The following is a 15,179-nucleotide window of genomic DNA, read 5'->3' as shown; positions in this document are numbered from 1 at the left end:
AATTGTATTTCTAAGCTCTTTACTCAGAAATCCCTTTTCACTTACCAATTACATTTTCAATAAAATCGATTCTTTTGCTTCAACAGAAAATGTTTTAAAGACATTATACAGATTCCAGTGAGAAACGCGAGAAATGTTTTCAAAAACATAGCTTGGCAACAGATAATCAATACTGACTATCTCACTATCACACTTAAATAGCATAGGTTATCTAATAACCAGGTTCTCTCTCTAATTTAGATAATAAAATTTTCTCGAAATCATTAATTAGTAGAAAATAAAAAACAAACACATTATCTGACTACGAAGATACATGTTTTTTTCTTCATTTTTTTATTTCGCATTTTATTAATGGAAATCAATGAATTTCTGAAATTTGTAACTTTAATTCAGATTATCCTCTTTTTTGTACATTTCTCCTAGAATTATTTCTAACTGTTTATTTGTTTGATGGGGCAAGCTCTTTCATTGGGATGGTGGTAACTCGATGTCAAAACCATATTACTCACCAGGGGAACGAAACTATGCTTATTTATATTATAAAACAAATTTTATATTATAAAACATACTTATCCACATACTTGTAGTGTAACCCATGGGAATCATTTGTTTAATAAGCACGCTCGTGAATAGATTCAAGCTCATGTGTGGGGATCCATGTCCGTATGCCAAGTGTGCTTGTCATGAACAAATATCTAATAGCTTTACGAATAAAAATCGTCTATACGGTCTTTCCTGCCGGCTATACAGTTTAGTCGAGATGATACTGTGTAGCGCACATAACCCAACTAACTACTGAGTCATTTAAGAAATCGCAGGTATGTGGGTAGCCTACTTTTGTATGAAAAATTTTGCTTTCTGGAGAATATCAAACAATCCTGTAATCACAAGAAAGTAGAATGTTTTGTCAGAAAGAAAAAGATTCAATTCCGGAAGGATTTTTGCAAGCAAAACATGTTTAATACAGAAATTTTGTGGTTAAAATTTTAAAAGAAAGGAAGCAATTTGAGAGAATAAAAATTTAATTAATATTTAGAAAATATTTTTAAAAAAAATTTAATAAAAATATTATCATCAGCAAATAAATGTTATATTTTCTGTAAAAGAAAAGTTTCTGTCTGTCTTGCTGTCATATTTCTACACAACTTTTGGAGACATTTCCTTTACTTGATTCGAAAATTTTATAAAAAGATGGTCGAAGTATTAATATAGAGAGAATTTTACAGTTATTTTGTTCACTCAACTCATAACATTTATCTATACCGATATTTTCTTTGCAGCATATTGCAAAGTTTAAATATCATTGTAAATTTATCTTTGCTTGTTGTTCTAACTTTGCAAGATTGAGAATATAATATTATTCTCTAAGCGACATGAGAGAATTTAAGCACTCAAAACTGTCGACTGGAAGCATAGATCTGTAAAGAATTTCACATGAACCGTTGAAATAGAAGGAAGTGAAGTCTAGTTATATTCACATCTCGTTTTAAAGCAACACTCGGGCTATTTCGGCACGGGCCTCGTAATTTTGAACCTCGATCAGGTGATGAGCACGACACCCGAGATGGTGCCCTTCTCTCTAAACTTACACGCCACACCAGCGGGAGGGCATTTGACCAACGGATTTAACGTGCACCAGACTTGCTTACACGACGGTTCTACGGTGGAATTGGGTCAAGAACCTCGAACTCTCTAGTCCAGTGTCTGGTCGTATCCTATTAAAGATTTATGAAGACTATGCTCAAAGAAATTTATTGTTTAATGTTTTCTTATAATTATTAATTAATCCTAAGGTAGGAGAAGGTTTAATACATTTAAATTTTAGAACATAATTGATCTGAGAATATCCTTCTTTGAAACAACTTGAACCAATTTTTTATATATAATAGTTTAGTTTTTCGTTTTTAATTATTGATAAATTAGAAATTAAAAAATTATAAACAATAACTAAATAAATACGCTAGATTGATTAAAATAATTCTTTTATTTATTAATGTCATCGTGTATATTTAAGTTCCATTGATCTCCAAACATTCTTTGTTGAAAGTTTGCTGAAACCATTTTGAGAAATTTTAATTCTATAAGTGAATAAAGAATTTTGTAAGTGACATTTTTGAATAAAGATTGTCAGAAATTCTTACACTTGGTATGAAACGAGAAATAGCATACAACTTTTATATGAAGGAAATCAAATTTAGCTCTAGAAATATATTCAGCGAATATAATATTAGCAATAAGGTATTAAGATTTTTTGATTTTTGTATATTTTCTTTTTTGTCCTATCGAAATTACTAATTTTATTCTTTGGATCATTATAATCATTTCTAACCCTTCTAAAATGGTAGAAGGTTATTTATAAGCTTCTTTTATCTAAATATGATGTTCTCAAAGCCGTATTGGTAGGATATAAAAAAGACGCTCTCTTCTTTCTCTCTTTAAAATGTCTCTTCTTTAAAAGTTGCAGTGCAATTTCTTTAATAGTAGTTTAATTTAGTTTGGCTTGCTAAAAGAACGTTTTTTGCCTAATAATTTTGCTTTTTTTATTTCTACATTTATTCACCCTCTGAGGATACTTCCCATTACCATTTTCTTGAATGTCCTTCTGTGCATTTAGTAATTTTCTATTTTAAAGCATACCTATGTTTAAGTTACTGCACACATGATTCAAATAGCTCGCCAATCATTAATATGGGGAAAAAAAGTTTAATCCTAAATAATCGTAAATAAAGTTATTTTTAAAATGCTTAGCTTTGAAAATGGAAGTTCTTTTGGACTGAAATAAGGCATAAAGTTTGACAATTTTTTAAAGTAAGTTTAAGCCATTCACAGATCCATTGTTCACAGATCCGCGAAATAGAGTGCGTCAATGGGTATGTTCTGTTAACCCAAATAAATACGGCGAATGTGGAAAGGCCACCAACGCACTAACCACTAATTAGCATTTCTCCCACTTGTTCCGTAGCTCTCGGTGAACTTGAAACAGTTTGTTCGATCTGCTCGGAAATGAAATTACTTGAGACACTCTGTAATGCATTCCATACGCCAGATTCCGGATAATTATTCTCCAAACCAATATGCCACTGTTTTGGAAAAAATAACCCTTTGAAGAGTCATTTCATTAATAAAGGTATATTAAAATATTTTTGGAATTAAGATTAATTTCAGAAAAGTGATATATTAAAAGCTTATTAAGTTGGCTTCTTACTTCACTCATCAAACTACAGTTGTCATATTCTTGTTATCAGCCTAGGACAGGACGGCAGCAAAATCGATGAGCAGATTCAAACGCTTGGCATTAATATGAGCTAAAATAGAAATAAAGAGGTTGATGTAATAGACCAATTCGGGACAAATATCACGTGGCTTTAACGAAGTATTTATGGATGGCTAATGGGGATATCTAATGCTCTTAAGAATACAGGTATCATAATTGCCCAAAATATGCTTTTATTCGAAGGAAAAAAATTTCTTTCCAGATCACAGACGACTTTTCTTTAGAAGATTTGGATAATGCATTCAAACTTACTTATGGATATTTTATTCAAACTTATGGATATTGTAAACTTAAACATTGCCTACACAACCATAAAGCTTGCTTACGAAAAATATTTATCCTCTCAATAACGCTTGAATATGAAACTAGCTGCCCCTATTAATTATGCCAATAAACAAGATCTCAAAATAAAAAAAAATTGAAGAAATGCAGTGCAATTCTTTGGTACAATTAGAAATAATTGCGCCACTATCACCTGTTCGAAATCATTATAAAATACATAAATATATTAATAAAATACATATCAGTTTTGTGATACATACATGTAAAACATACAGTGAGAGACAGAAGAGAAATAATAAAGATTGATATATGTATTTCCAATGCATATACGAATACAAGAAAATATGTATTCGTATATATTTTGATTCTCAGTTTTGATAACTTAATAAGTTTGAAAGTTTTATAAGTTCCTATATAATATCACGTGATTTTTTAGTAACTTATTTGATACCGTATTCGTTTGTTTGATTTCTGTTTTTGTAAGATTTGCAAGTTTGAATTTTATGCAAACTTCTGCATTTCCTAAGAGCAATTTATTTTTTGAAATAAAAAAGATACAGTAAACCGGCATTTCACAATATATTCTGTTAGGAATCTACTATGGTTAAAATTGTGTATGCGTTTCTTCCAAGAAAAAAAATCTGCTGAGATTTAAGCCTTATTTTCTGAGTTTTAAATGTTTGTGCAATTTTAAGAGTAAAAAAAAAAAAAAAAAAAAAAAAACTGTTACTTTACTTGTGTATCATTTATTTATTTATTTAACTTCTAATCTTATTATATCATAAAAAGTAAAGTTTTCTGCAATTAATCCCTCGTGCCGCATGAAAGTAACCTGTGCGCAGAGGGTTCATATTAAGTATAAAAACATCATAAGAAGTATCTATTATTCAACTAATAATATTTTAACAATTTATGTGATTTGATTTATTTATTAGCAGCATATTATGGAAGAATATATTGGCAGAATATATATTTATTTATTGGCACAATTTATGTGATTTGATTTATTTATTGGCTATCAAAACCTGTTATGAACCAAAAATATTTTTTGTGTATCAAAAAATATAATTTTGTTTTAGTCAGACAAGCTATTAACTTTTTCAATTCGCTATTTTTGTTGATATGGAAAGAAATTTCTATTGCATCGGAGGAATCTATTGTATGGAGCTACAACTGGGACATTTACAAGTAAATATTTTTTCGGAAATGAAAGATCATGGGTATTCTAAGTTTATTTTTAATCCATCATAAGATTTATGACGACTGTTTTATTTTGGCTCATGAAATGTAGATTATCTAAGCGCAGAAAATATTTTCATGCAAGAAAAGCAATCATTACGTTTAGTAAGAAATCAATACAGAAAGTTTCAACAATTTTTTTTTAGAAAGTAATGTTTTCTTCTAGTGAAATATCTTTGTTAAACCATTTTTATTAAAGGATTTCTAATATGGTAGGGTTGAAATATTGTTATATTGGTTGTTATTTTTAGATTTATTTTAGAGTAAACTTTTAACAAACTCGATTTGTATAACATAATTTTCAAGCTTGAATCCGATCTATTCTCTATTCATGATAGGATTAAAAGAACAAAAATAGTAGTCAAAACGTAATATTGATTACTTTGGTCGAAAACAAGCGAAATCTTTCTTTTATATTATTCTTTCTGTCTTTTTTTTATTTGACCTGAATGATTTCTCTTGTTTCAGGAACTTGTTTGAAGTATCGGGATCAATAATTTCGTATTAATGGTAGGTCTTAAACGAGTTGTTTTGCAGATGGGTTAAATGATGCGACAAAAATTGTGCATGCGAACAAATACGTTAATGTGGAGCGTTTAGGCCAGGGATGGCGAACCAGTGGCACACGTGCCATTGATGGCACGCGACACAATATTTTGGGCACACAGCCGATCAAAACGTTTTGTATTTTAGTCCAAAATAACAAAGTTCACTATAAAGTATTACGAACAAACGTGAGTGTTTCTATTCCATTTTTTTAAAAATACATATATTTGTACGTCTGTTAAAAATTCGCTTGCTGAGAAAGAAATTGATTTGAAAAGAAAGAATTGTTTCAGTAACTGATAGTGCTTCAAATATGGTGGGCAAAAAAAATGTTTTCATTAGTTTATTTCAAATAGACGTAGGGCATTCGATTCTTGAATTCCACAGCATTATTCACCAACAAGCCTTGTCTTCTAAAAGTGGTTTAACATTTCTTGATAATATAAAGGCGCTAGTCACAAAAATAGTCAACCTCATATCGTCGTAGGCTTTAAATAAGCGAAAGTAATAATAATGGAATAGGTTTAAAGTACGCGAAAAGACTTTAAATGAAGCTTTGTGGATGAAGTCAACTCGGTGTATAATGGCTTACTATTGTAGAATAATGTTTGCTAGTTGAGCGCGGGAACGTACTTCAAAGATTTGTTGACTGATTGGAAGAAATCAGACTGTTTCTGCAAAATGAGGGGGAAATTGAACAATACTCACAGTTGTTGCATATTATGTGGCTCTCAAAATTGATTTTTTACAGACACATGCCAACATTTCAATGAATTGAAAGTAATGCTTCAAGGCGCAAATAAAACCATTATCGTCATGATGGATCTCATTAGTGTTCATATATATATATATATATATATATATATATATATATATATATATATATATATATATATATATATATATATATATATATATATATATATATATATATATATATATTTCTAGTTTTTTTGTATATGTGTTTGATTCTGAAGGAAAACTTTTTAACTAATTTGAACGATTTTCATCGATTGAAAGAACGAGATAAAATGCTTATAGAAAGTTTAATGGAATATTTCTTATCGCAATAGCTTTCAGGCAATCAATTTGGAGTTTAAAATAGAAAACTGGATCATTATATTTTAAATATATAATGATTATATTGTTTTTCATAGAATTAATATCATATAAGAATAATTTCTTAACATTAGTTATTATGTAATGATGATACCTAGCGTGTATGTATGTACAATAACTATTTCAGAAGAAATTCATGCATTGTATTTTTTATTAATAGTATATTTTTTACAGACATTTTAAATACATTGTTCAAAACTGTTAGAGTATATTAAAAAGAAATAAAATAAAGCATGTAATTTTTTTAATGAAATAAGAACATCAGAAAAGCTATTGTGTTGAAAGTACTATCTTATTTCTGACTTTTTTATATTGTGCAATCTCTTAAAAACAATTCCCAATTTGCTAATCGCTTCTTTAGATATTCTAAGTGTTGTTGTCATTGTCATGTGAGTTTTTATTTTTGTAAATATGTGTTTATGACTGTCCAGAAATCGCATTCGATCAGATCATATTGCAGGGGCATTGCAAGTGTTAGAAAATTGTAGGATATCCATTTTTAAGATCATGTATTGTGCAGATTCTTCTTACTTCTACTTTTTCACTAAAGAGGTAGTTTTGCATCTCATCTGCATAATCAAACAATTTCCCTTGATATGTCGCTTGCTTTTCTGGTTTTCTTATTTAATCAAATAATTAAAATATTCTTTTTTTAGCAGCTCTATACTCATTTTTAAATATCTCCAAATTTTGTGAGCTGTATAGTGTTGTAATTTAATAAATTCCTTATTGTATTTAGATATTTAAAAAAGAGCTTGGGGAACTAAATGTAATTTCTATATACCATTAGGTAAAATTCCGGAAGTAAATCTAGCCATGATTTCTAAACTGTAATCAGTGACAACCAAATTTAACATAAAGAAATTTAAGAGGATTATTATCTGTGGATAATTAAATATGAATCCGTATATCTACAGGTAAATCTCGATGAAATGAAGCAGCATTCATTTTCTCTAAAAAGTTATTGATTAATGCTTTTAAAAAATAAATTATTTTCAAATGCACAATTGCTTTCGAATGGTCCAGGATCATATTCAGGTTATTTAACGGGACATAATGATATATCGCGTACTTGTTTCTGTTTTTTCACTTGTAGTTCTCAGTGAATATAATGACATATAGAAAATCAGCAAATGTTTTGAGATATTTCTTTTTGCTGTACGTATCTGCTTCTTTGCATTCTGCTTGGCTGTACGGTGGATTTTTGTGATATGTACGCGAAGGAGGTATGATTTATACTTAAAACTCTTTGAGGAAATTATTCCGACCTTATCTTTATTTTGCAACTAATTCGTTTTTATTTTTATTTTATTGTTGTTACGTTCCTATTCTTGTGTTATTAAACCAGAAAACGTTATCTTTTTTTATTGGTATGAGAATTTGATCACATAGACATTTCAAATATTTCTCTTACTAATTATCTATTTAGCTTAATATATAATGTAAAAAAGTCTGTGTTATCGAGTTAACTGCTAACCGATTTTGCCGTGTATCCAATTGAAACGTATTAAGATCATAGACTGATCAAGATCATAAACTGAATTGAGAACTTCATAGCATGAAAGCACATGGCTATAGACCAGAGATCTTAATGATTTAGTTATAAATGTTAGATGTTTAAAGGTTTTCTCACTAAAGAAATGAAACAATCCCCTTGCATTTCCCAAAATCATCCTCAGGGACAGTAAGAAGAAATGCGCATGCGCTTTTTAAAAACAAATTAAGGCTCAGACGACGAAAGTGCAACCATGTTTAATCTTTTCTCCTTCTTACTTCATAAAGTAAATAATAAGGTAAGAAAGGGAAATGAAAAAATAAACAGAGAAGAATTTATTTACAGTTTTAAACATGAGACGGAAAAGTTTATGTTGAAATAGAAAGGAAAGTTTGTTGGTTACTTCATACCTGCTCTAATATTGATTCTGTTGGAATATCTGCATATTTTCCTCAAAAACTGACATGCAGTTTCTAATGAATCAGTTTTAAATATATCTAGATCTTGCGATTAAAGAATTTTTTTAAATTTTAAAAAGTGGCATTTTTTGTAAAATGAAAAATAAATAATATAAAATTTAATGTAATTTTAAAAAGTAGAATAATTTTTAATTAAAATCTTTAAATCGATAAAATGAAATCTTTTAATCTAAAATTAAAAAACCAAAGAAAAAAAATATCGAAATAATTTTTTCCCTAAATTCCTTATACATAAGTCGGTTTTCAAAATTTTTAATATCATAAATGCTAAACCTATAATAGCTATGTTTTTCTTAAATTAATTGAATTTTGTTCGCGTTTTAAAGTTTTTTCTTTCATACTGATTATCTTAATTTTAGATTGTTTCAACAAAAATTTATGAGCTTATTATTTTATTTCTATAGTATTAGTTATGTCAACAATTACCTCATAAATATTTTAACTTTCAATAGCGCCAATTTTACCGAAATAAAAAAAAATCACAATTTACTGCGATGAATTAAGTACGAAAATAACACGAATCTGAACCTGTCATCAATTTGTAACTTCAACATCTGAATGATCAATCAACTATGCTACTTCTTTTATTCCTATTAAAATATACACTCGAAATTATAATAAAAATGCAGTAAAACTTTTGGTCAAGTAATTTTAATCAGAAATGTGGCCTTGACATTTAACAAAACCAGTGGGAATTTTCGGCATTATATTTTTTGACAGACTCTCAATAAAGAAATTATTCCCCTTTTATTGCATAAAACTGTGGACCGTGAACACATGAGTGCAAAGATTTTTATTTTCACATATGAGAGGTGTTGCTTCGTAGTTGAGTTTTTTTTTAATTGCACTTCTGCATTGACTGCAAGACACTGTCGAACAGTATTTATGAAGGATAGTTCTATTATCGGAGGCGCGAATCCAGTATTTTTCCTGAATTGAGGAAGCGATCTATGGCGATTTTTTGGAGAGATTTATCTTTCACATATGGTTAATACACAAGTACCAGAAAATAGAGTATGTATTTTGGATGCCTTTTTTTCGACTGATTGGAACCAAAATTGATCATAGAACTGCAACAAGATCACATACCAAATTCTATTTATTTAAGTCATTGTATTTGTGAGTTCTAGCATTTACATGCTACAGAACAGACCACCAGTTGAACTTCTTGATGGATTTGTTTCTATATTTGATACAGATCAACATTATATATTCTAAGCCTGTGTACCGAATTTTATCTATCTACTTCTTTACATTTAGTAATTATTGAGTTCACTTGTGCTAAAATATCTGACCGACAGATTTCTACACATGGATTTTTTTTTTCAAAATTTGATAGAAATCTCCAAATTTGTTTTTAAGTCCATACACCAAATTTTATCTGTCTAGCTAAAAGCTTTTTAGAGTTATTGTGTTCACAGACATACAGACAGATGAACAGACATAATTCTAAAAATGTTTTTTTCGGGCTCAGAGAGATCTGAAATGTGGAGATTCGTCAAAATTACGAGTTGAATTCTTTGACTATTACAATGGTTTGTCTGTGCATTCTATTATTTAAAAACGTTGAACATGATTTGTTACTTATTTTTTCATTTGTGTGATATACTTATTTTCGGAATTTTTTCTCATGAAAATTATCTTCTATAAATATGTGTTTAATAATTATATTCTCTGAATCAGATATTGTATAAAACAATCTTGATATAATTTACTTCTTGTGTCTCTTTAACATTTAAGAAACAATAGATGATTAAAATCCAACTAAAACGACAGCTATTTTCATCTTCTTTGATAAAGACACGGAAAAATCTAAGCCAAAATAAGAAACATCCATTTATATTTCCGTTGTCATAGAAACATCTTTCTAGGTATTAAAGTTAGAATTTTCCAGGAAACCTTCCGAAAAATCGATTTTCTCTCAAACACACGCTGAAGAAATTTGATTATTTTTAAATCAGTGCAGAAAAAGAAATTCCTTCGTATCTTCATTTTTTTTTTTTTTTTTTTTGCATCTATTCTCAGAATTTTCTCACTGTAAATATTAAATTGTAATTGTAAAATTAAATTGTACATTGCCTTGCACAAAAGCTAAGATTAGTTTTATTAATCCACAGAAAATGGTTCTAAAATGCAAAATTCTTTTATTTTAATAATTTTTAATAAGCAAGAGTTAAAGTTTTTATTGTCATTATTATCATACAAAACTATCGAATTATTTTGAATTGTTATTTATATGCAAGAAAAGCGAATATGCGGAAACAATTTTGGAATGAAGCGGATTGTTATTTGTATGCAAAGTTATTTATAATTTAATATAAATAAACGATACAATAGTTTAATATAAATTAAAACTATAACTGTAAAAGAGAAATCAAAATTAAAATAGGAATTTTTACGTTGCCAGATGCAAGATGTTTAGTTACCAACATACTTGTATTATGATAGACACAAACGCACTTACAATGTTACTAAGCCATAAAATAAATTACAAGGAAATCCCTTCTTATAGAGGAATAAATTAAAACTGAGATCTGTTCATGTGAACATAACTATTAACCTATTCTACACTAGATGGAACTAATTATTTCGCCGATTAAATATAACCCTATCTTCTTCCATTATAAACAATAGAAAGTGATGCAATGCAAATGTTTGCAGTAAGAAGTCCATGACTCTTTAAGACGAATAATTTCATCTAGGGTCATCCAAAGATACTTGTAGATTCGTGAAGATTATTGTAAGAACTCGTTTAGGAGTTCATTTAGAGGATGCTTATCAAATCTAGAAAGTAGATTAATGTTGGTTTCTTAAGAACTCTTGAAAGCATTTTCAGTAGGATTAGAAAAACTAAGAAAACCTTTATATTGCTTGCCTTATTTGCATATTATATTATAGCCATTGTATTTGAAAGATTGGCATTTTTTTTTCTGTCATTATTCCAGACTTTGATTAAAAATTCTAGTCGCCTATTTTTTGCACTTTACTGCAACATTTGTCCTTTAACTGAGAAGAAGAATATTATTTTTATTTCTCAAGCTACATAAATTTATTTTAAATTATGTAAATATATGCAAATAATAAAGAAAAAAATGTTTTTTTAGTAGAATTCTTTAGTTGAATGTTTATCTTCCCTATGTTTGATAAATAGTTTTTAAATTTTTTTTTACTGTATTTCGAGATAGATTGATTTTTCAAACAAACAAAACCACCAAAAGTTTCCTTTAATCAATTCTATCAGTCCAAACTCCAAATTATTTGCATCACGGAAAACAATTCCTTCTTATATTCTCTGCGTTTCTTTATAAATGAAATCAAATGTAGTATTCTTTAATACATGGAAAATCAAAGCCTGAGATAAAAAACAAAATATAATTCTTTTAAAAAATTGTAACATTAACTAAGAAACAGAATAAAATTATTAGTTTTATTGATCCATGTGTCGAATTGATATTTGTATTGAGAGCTTTCTTTATAATATGTTTATTCAATTGTTTAGTTACCATTTATTCCGATTCTAAACAACGCTTATTCTTGGTTATATCTTATAATTCGAGTATATTTACAAAAAAAAAAAAAAAAAAAAAGATAGATTTGCAAACATATGTTTTACTGAATACTTTCTTTCTTTGACACTAATTAGGATATCAGAAAAGACACTTGATTGATGCAACCAATTTCACTTTATTACATACGAAAATATAAAATTTAGAAAGTTCCTAGTAAACGTTACATTAACCTATTAACCTAGAAAGTAAATGTATCGATTAGTTTTATTATTCATGTGTCGAATCGGAATTCGCATTAAAAATGACATTTTTACTTTCTTTGCAAGATTTTCATTCAACAAATAGAATTTAACATTTATCCCAATTCCAAAATGCAGGTGTTCTTAACTATTCCTTATAATTTGTGTATAGTTAAAAAGAGATGGACAGACTAGCAGACAGATATTTTGTTGATTCCTTTTCCATTTTCCTTCATTTTAATTTATATATCAGGAATAACGACTGATACAATAAATTTGAGTTTTTTACAATCGGAAATATAATAATCAGAAAAACAGTCTAAACATCACCAATTGGCTCTATCGATGAAAATAATAAATAAAAATAGTTCATTCAAGCACATGTGGAATATAATGTGTAATGTTATCGAAGTTCATCCTTTATTCGTGCGCTAGTAAAATTAATTTATTATTAATTAAAATTAATTTTTAAAATTAAATTTATTATTTTTAAATTTATTAAAATTAAAATTAAAAATCGATAATACTTATTGATATTCACGAACCCATTATATGCGGTTAAAAACTATTTTTCGTTAGCGTGTTGCGATAAATCCATTAAGTGGAGGATTTCCGACTAGACAACTGCCTAGGACTGTTTGATTGATGTGGGATTGTAGGCATGACGATAAAAAATTTGCTATCAGCTTAGTAGCCAAATAAAATTGTAAAAAAATATAAATTCCCTGAACTATAAAACATAAGGATGGCACTTGTAGTTTGTCTAGTATAATTGATCAGGTTTCTATCTGTTTCATTTTGGTCATTTATTATAGTATTTGTAATACTAGCATCTGGTTAAATAATATTGGGTACAAAAGTGGTTTAGAAATGTCTTGAGTAATGATAAAATAAATAAAAACATATATATTTTTACAAAGTTAATGGTAATTTAAATTTAGCATTATTAAAAATTATTTTTGTTGTTACAAAAATGTATTTTTAAAGTTAATGTTACAAAGCTTAGGTTAAAAAATTAAAATAAATATAAATATGTTTATTAGATTTAAAATATGCATAAACGTGAAAATAACTGACCAAAAAGAAGGACCTCATAAAGAAGGCAATATTTAAAGCCGCGCAATTCTAAAATCCACAACAACATCAAGCTAATACAATTTTGGATCTATATTTTGTATTATTCGAGAAATAGGAAGAGCATGATGTCACATAACAATACGTGGCAACACACAAATGCCAAATGAGGTTGCGAAGTTCCGTTTCTCCTATAACTGTGACGTTTTGTAAATTAATTCTTATAATTAAGAAGTTAAATAATTATTTTTTATCAAGTAAAAGAACAGCCGAAATTAATTGAACAAACTAGTGTTTACTCGGAATAATTTCTAATGCTTTAATTAATAGTGCATAGTTTAGATATCAAATCTTTTTTTCTTTTTTATCAGTTATTTCTCCCAAGCTGATATTCATCAATTAAAGCAGAATAATGAGTTAATTAGTCAGTGAAAAAAATGTTTCACCTGCGGCTGTGACGAGTTAACATGTTGTTTTTTACGAGTCAACACATGTTTGCCTTGGCAAGCGTGAAAAATTATTTCGCTGAATGAACTCGCGGGCTAAAGAGTTCATGATTATTCACTATGCGTACGTCATTAAGAATGTTTCATTTGATTGATTTGATTTGACGTGTTGGACTAACGTTCATGAAATATACAGTGAGCTTATTCATAACGAATCTAATTATTTAAATAGAAATCAAAGTTTCTTTTTTTTTTAAATAAATGAGAATTTAAATAAATGAGAATGAAAAATGTAACGAATAAATATTAAATAAAGTGTGACTAGATAAATTAATAAAAGCATCATAAACGTTTTATAAATTACATTTACAATTAAAACTACCCTTTTGATAAATATAGTTTTTTATACGCCTTTGACAAAATAGTATGAGCCATAGGTTAATTGAGAAAAGGAATATCGTAATAGTCAAATAAACTGTGATTCGTATTAAGTGGATGCTCGTAAAATTAAGGAGTCAGTTTACAAACTGAACATTTTATTATTTATAGATTATCATTTTGTACCTTAATGCATTATTATTATTTTTATAATTATATTTCTATTATTTGTAAATAGCAAAGATTTCTGAAATTAAATACCTAAAAGTTTCAGAGGAATTAAAATGACCCTAAAGAATAAAATCATAAAACGAAAGAACTCGATATTTAAATCAATATTAAAAATGAATAGAAACCTTAAGAAAAAAAAATCTTTAATATTTTTATGAACATTTTCCTGATTCATTATTTAGTATTTTAATTGAAAATATCACACACCTATTCATAAAATAAATAAATCTTACTATTATTTCTTTGATTTCATGCTTTGACATCAAACCGGAATATCATTGGCCTTATTCTACGATTTGAAAATTTCTGTCTTCATTTCAATATTTGGAGCCAAATGTATTCGAAACGCCTTACACAGACCATATGTTGTTGTTTCTTATGGCACTTGACACGGATAAGCCTGCTGTTACGAGACAGCGATTTAGGCCGGAGGGGGAGCGCATCTTGTTTATATAGTCGGGACAACTAGGGCCAAGAGTACGACTTTGCTACTGCACAACCCCTTTTTACAGGAGGGCACATTCACACATCTCGCTGATAGAACAACGGAGGAACAACCATGCCCAAACCGGGGCTCTACCCCGGGACGCCCAGATCATGGGGGAAGACGCGCTACCCCTATGCCAGGACGCCGGTACCATATGCTGTTGTAATTGCTTATGGAACTTGTCATAGGGTAGCCCGCTGACGAAGTCAACGATTTTAAGCCGCGTTTTACTTTCTTTTGTTTCAGTAGCGCCATCTAGGGCCAAGAATACGTCTTAGTTATTTACTATATAACTACTAGACCATATTTTAAATTGAGACATAGTTACTTTAATTAAATAAAGGAAGAAATCATGATTTTCCAGTCAATGCAGCATGACCT

At 28.5% G+C, this 15,179-nt stretch overlaps 1 protein-coding gene and 1 long non-coding RNA gene across 2 annotated transcripts in view; one reads left to right on the top strand and one right to left on the bottom strand.

Moving 5' to 3' along the window:
- LOC129958540 (sodium/hydrogen exchanger 3-like) overlaps positions 1-15,179 on the top strand; it is a 146,815-nt gene that overhangs the window by 72,133 nt on the left and 59,503 nt on the right. The gene's annotated exons all lie outside the window — the stretch shown is intronic.
- Positions 1-15,179, bottom strand: part of LOC129958541 (uncharacterized) — a 40,568-nt gene that overhangs the window by 21,627 nt on the left and 3,762 nt on the right. The window contains exon 2 of the long non-coding RNA XR_008783239.1: positions 3,206-3,305. This is a non-coding gene — a long non-coding RNA (uncharacterized LOC129958541). The remainder of the gene's footprint in view (positions 1-3,205; positions 3,306-15,179) is intronic.

The sequence above is a fragment of the Argiope bruennichi genome, chromosome X1 (genome assembly GCF_947563725.1).
Source record: "Argiope bruennichi chromosome X1, qqArgBrue1.1, whole genome shotgun sequence".
In the NCBI taxonomy this organism is placed as follows: domain Eukaryota; kingdom Metazoa; phylum Arthropoda; class Arachnida; order Araneae; family Araneidae; genus Argiope; species Argiope bruennichi.
This window is presented reverse-complemented; position numbering and strand designations above follow the sequence as displayed.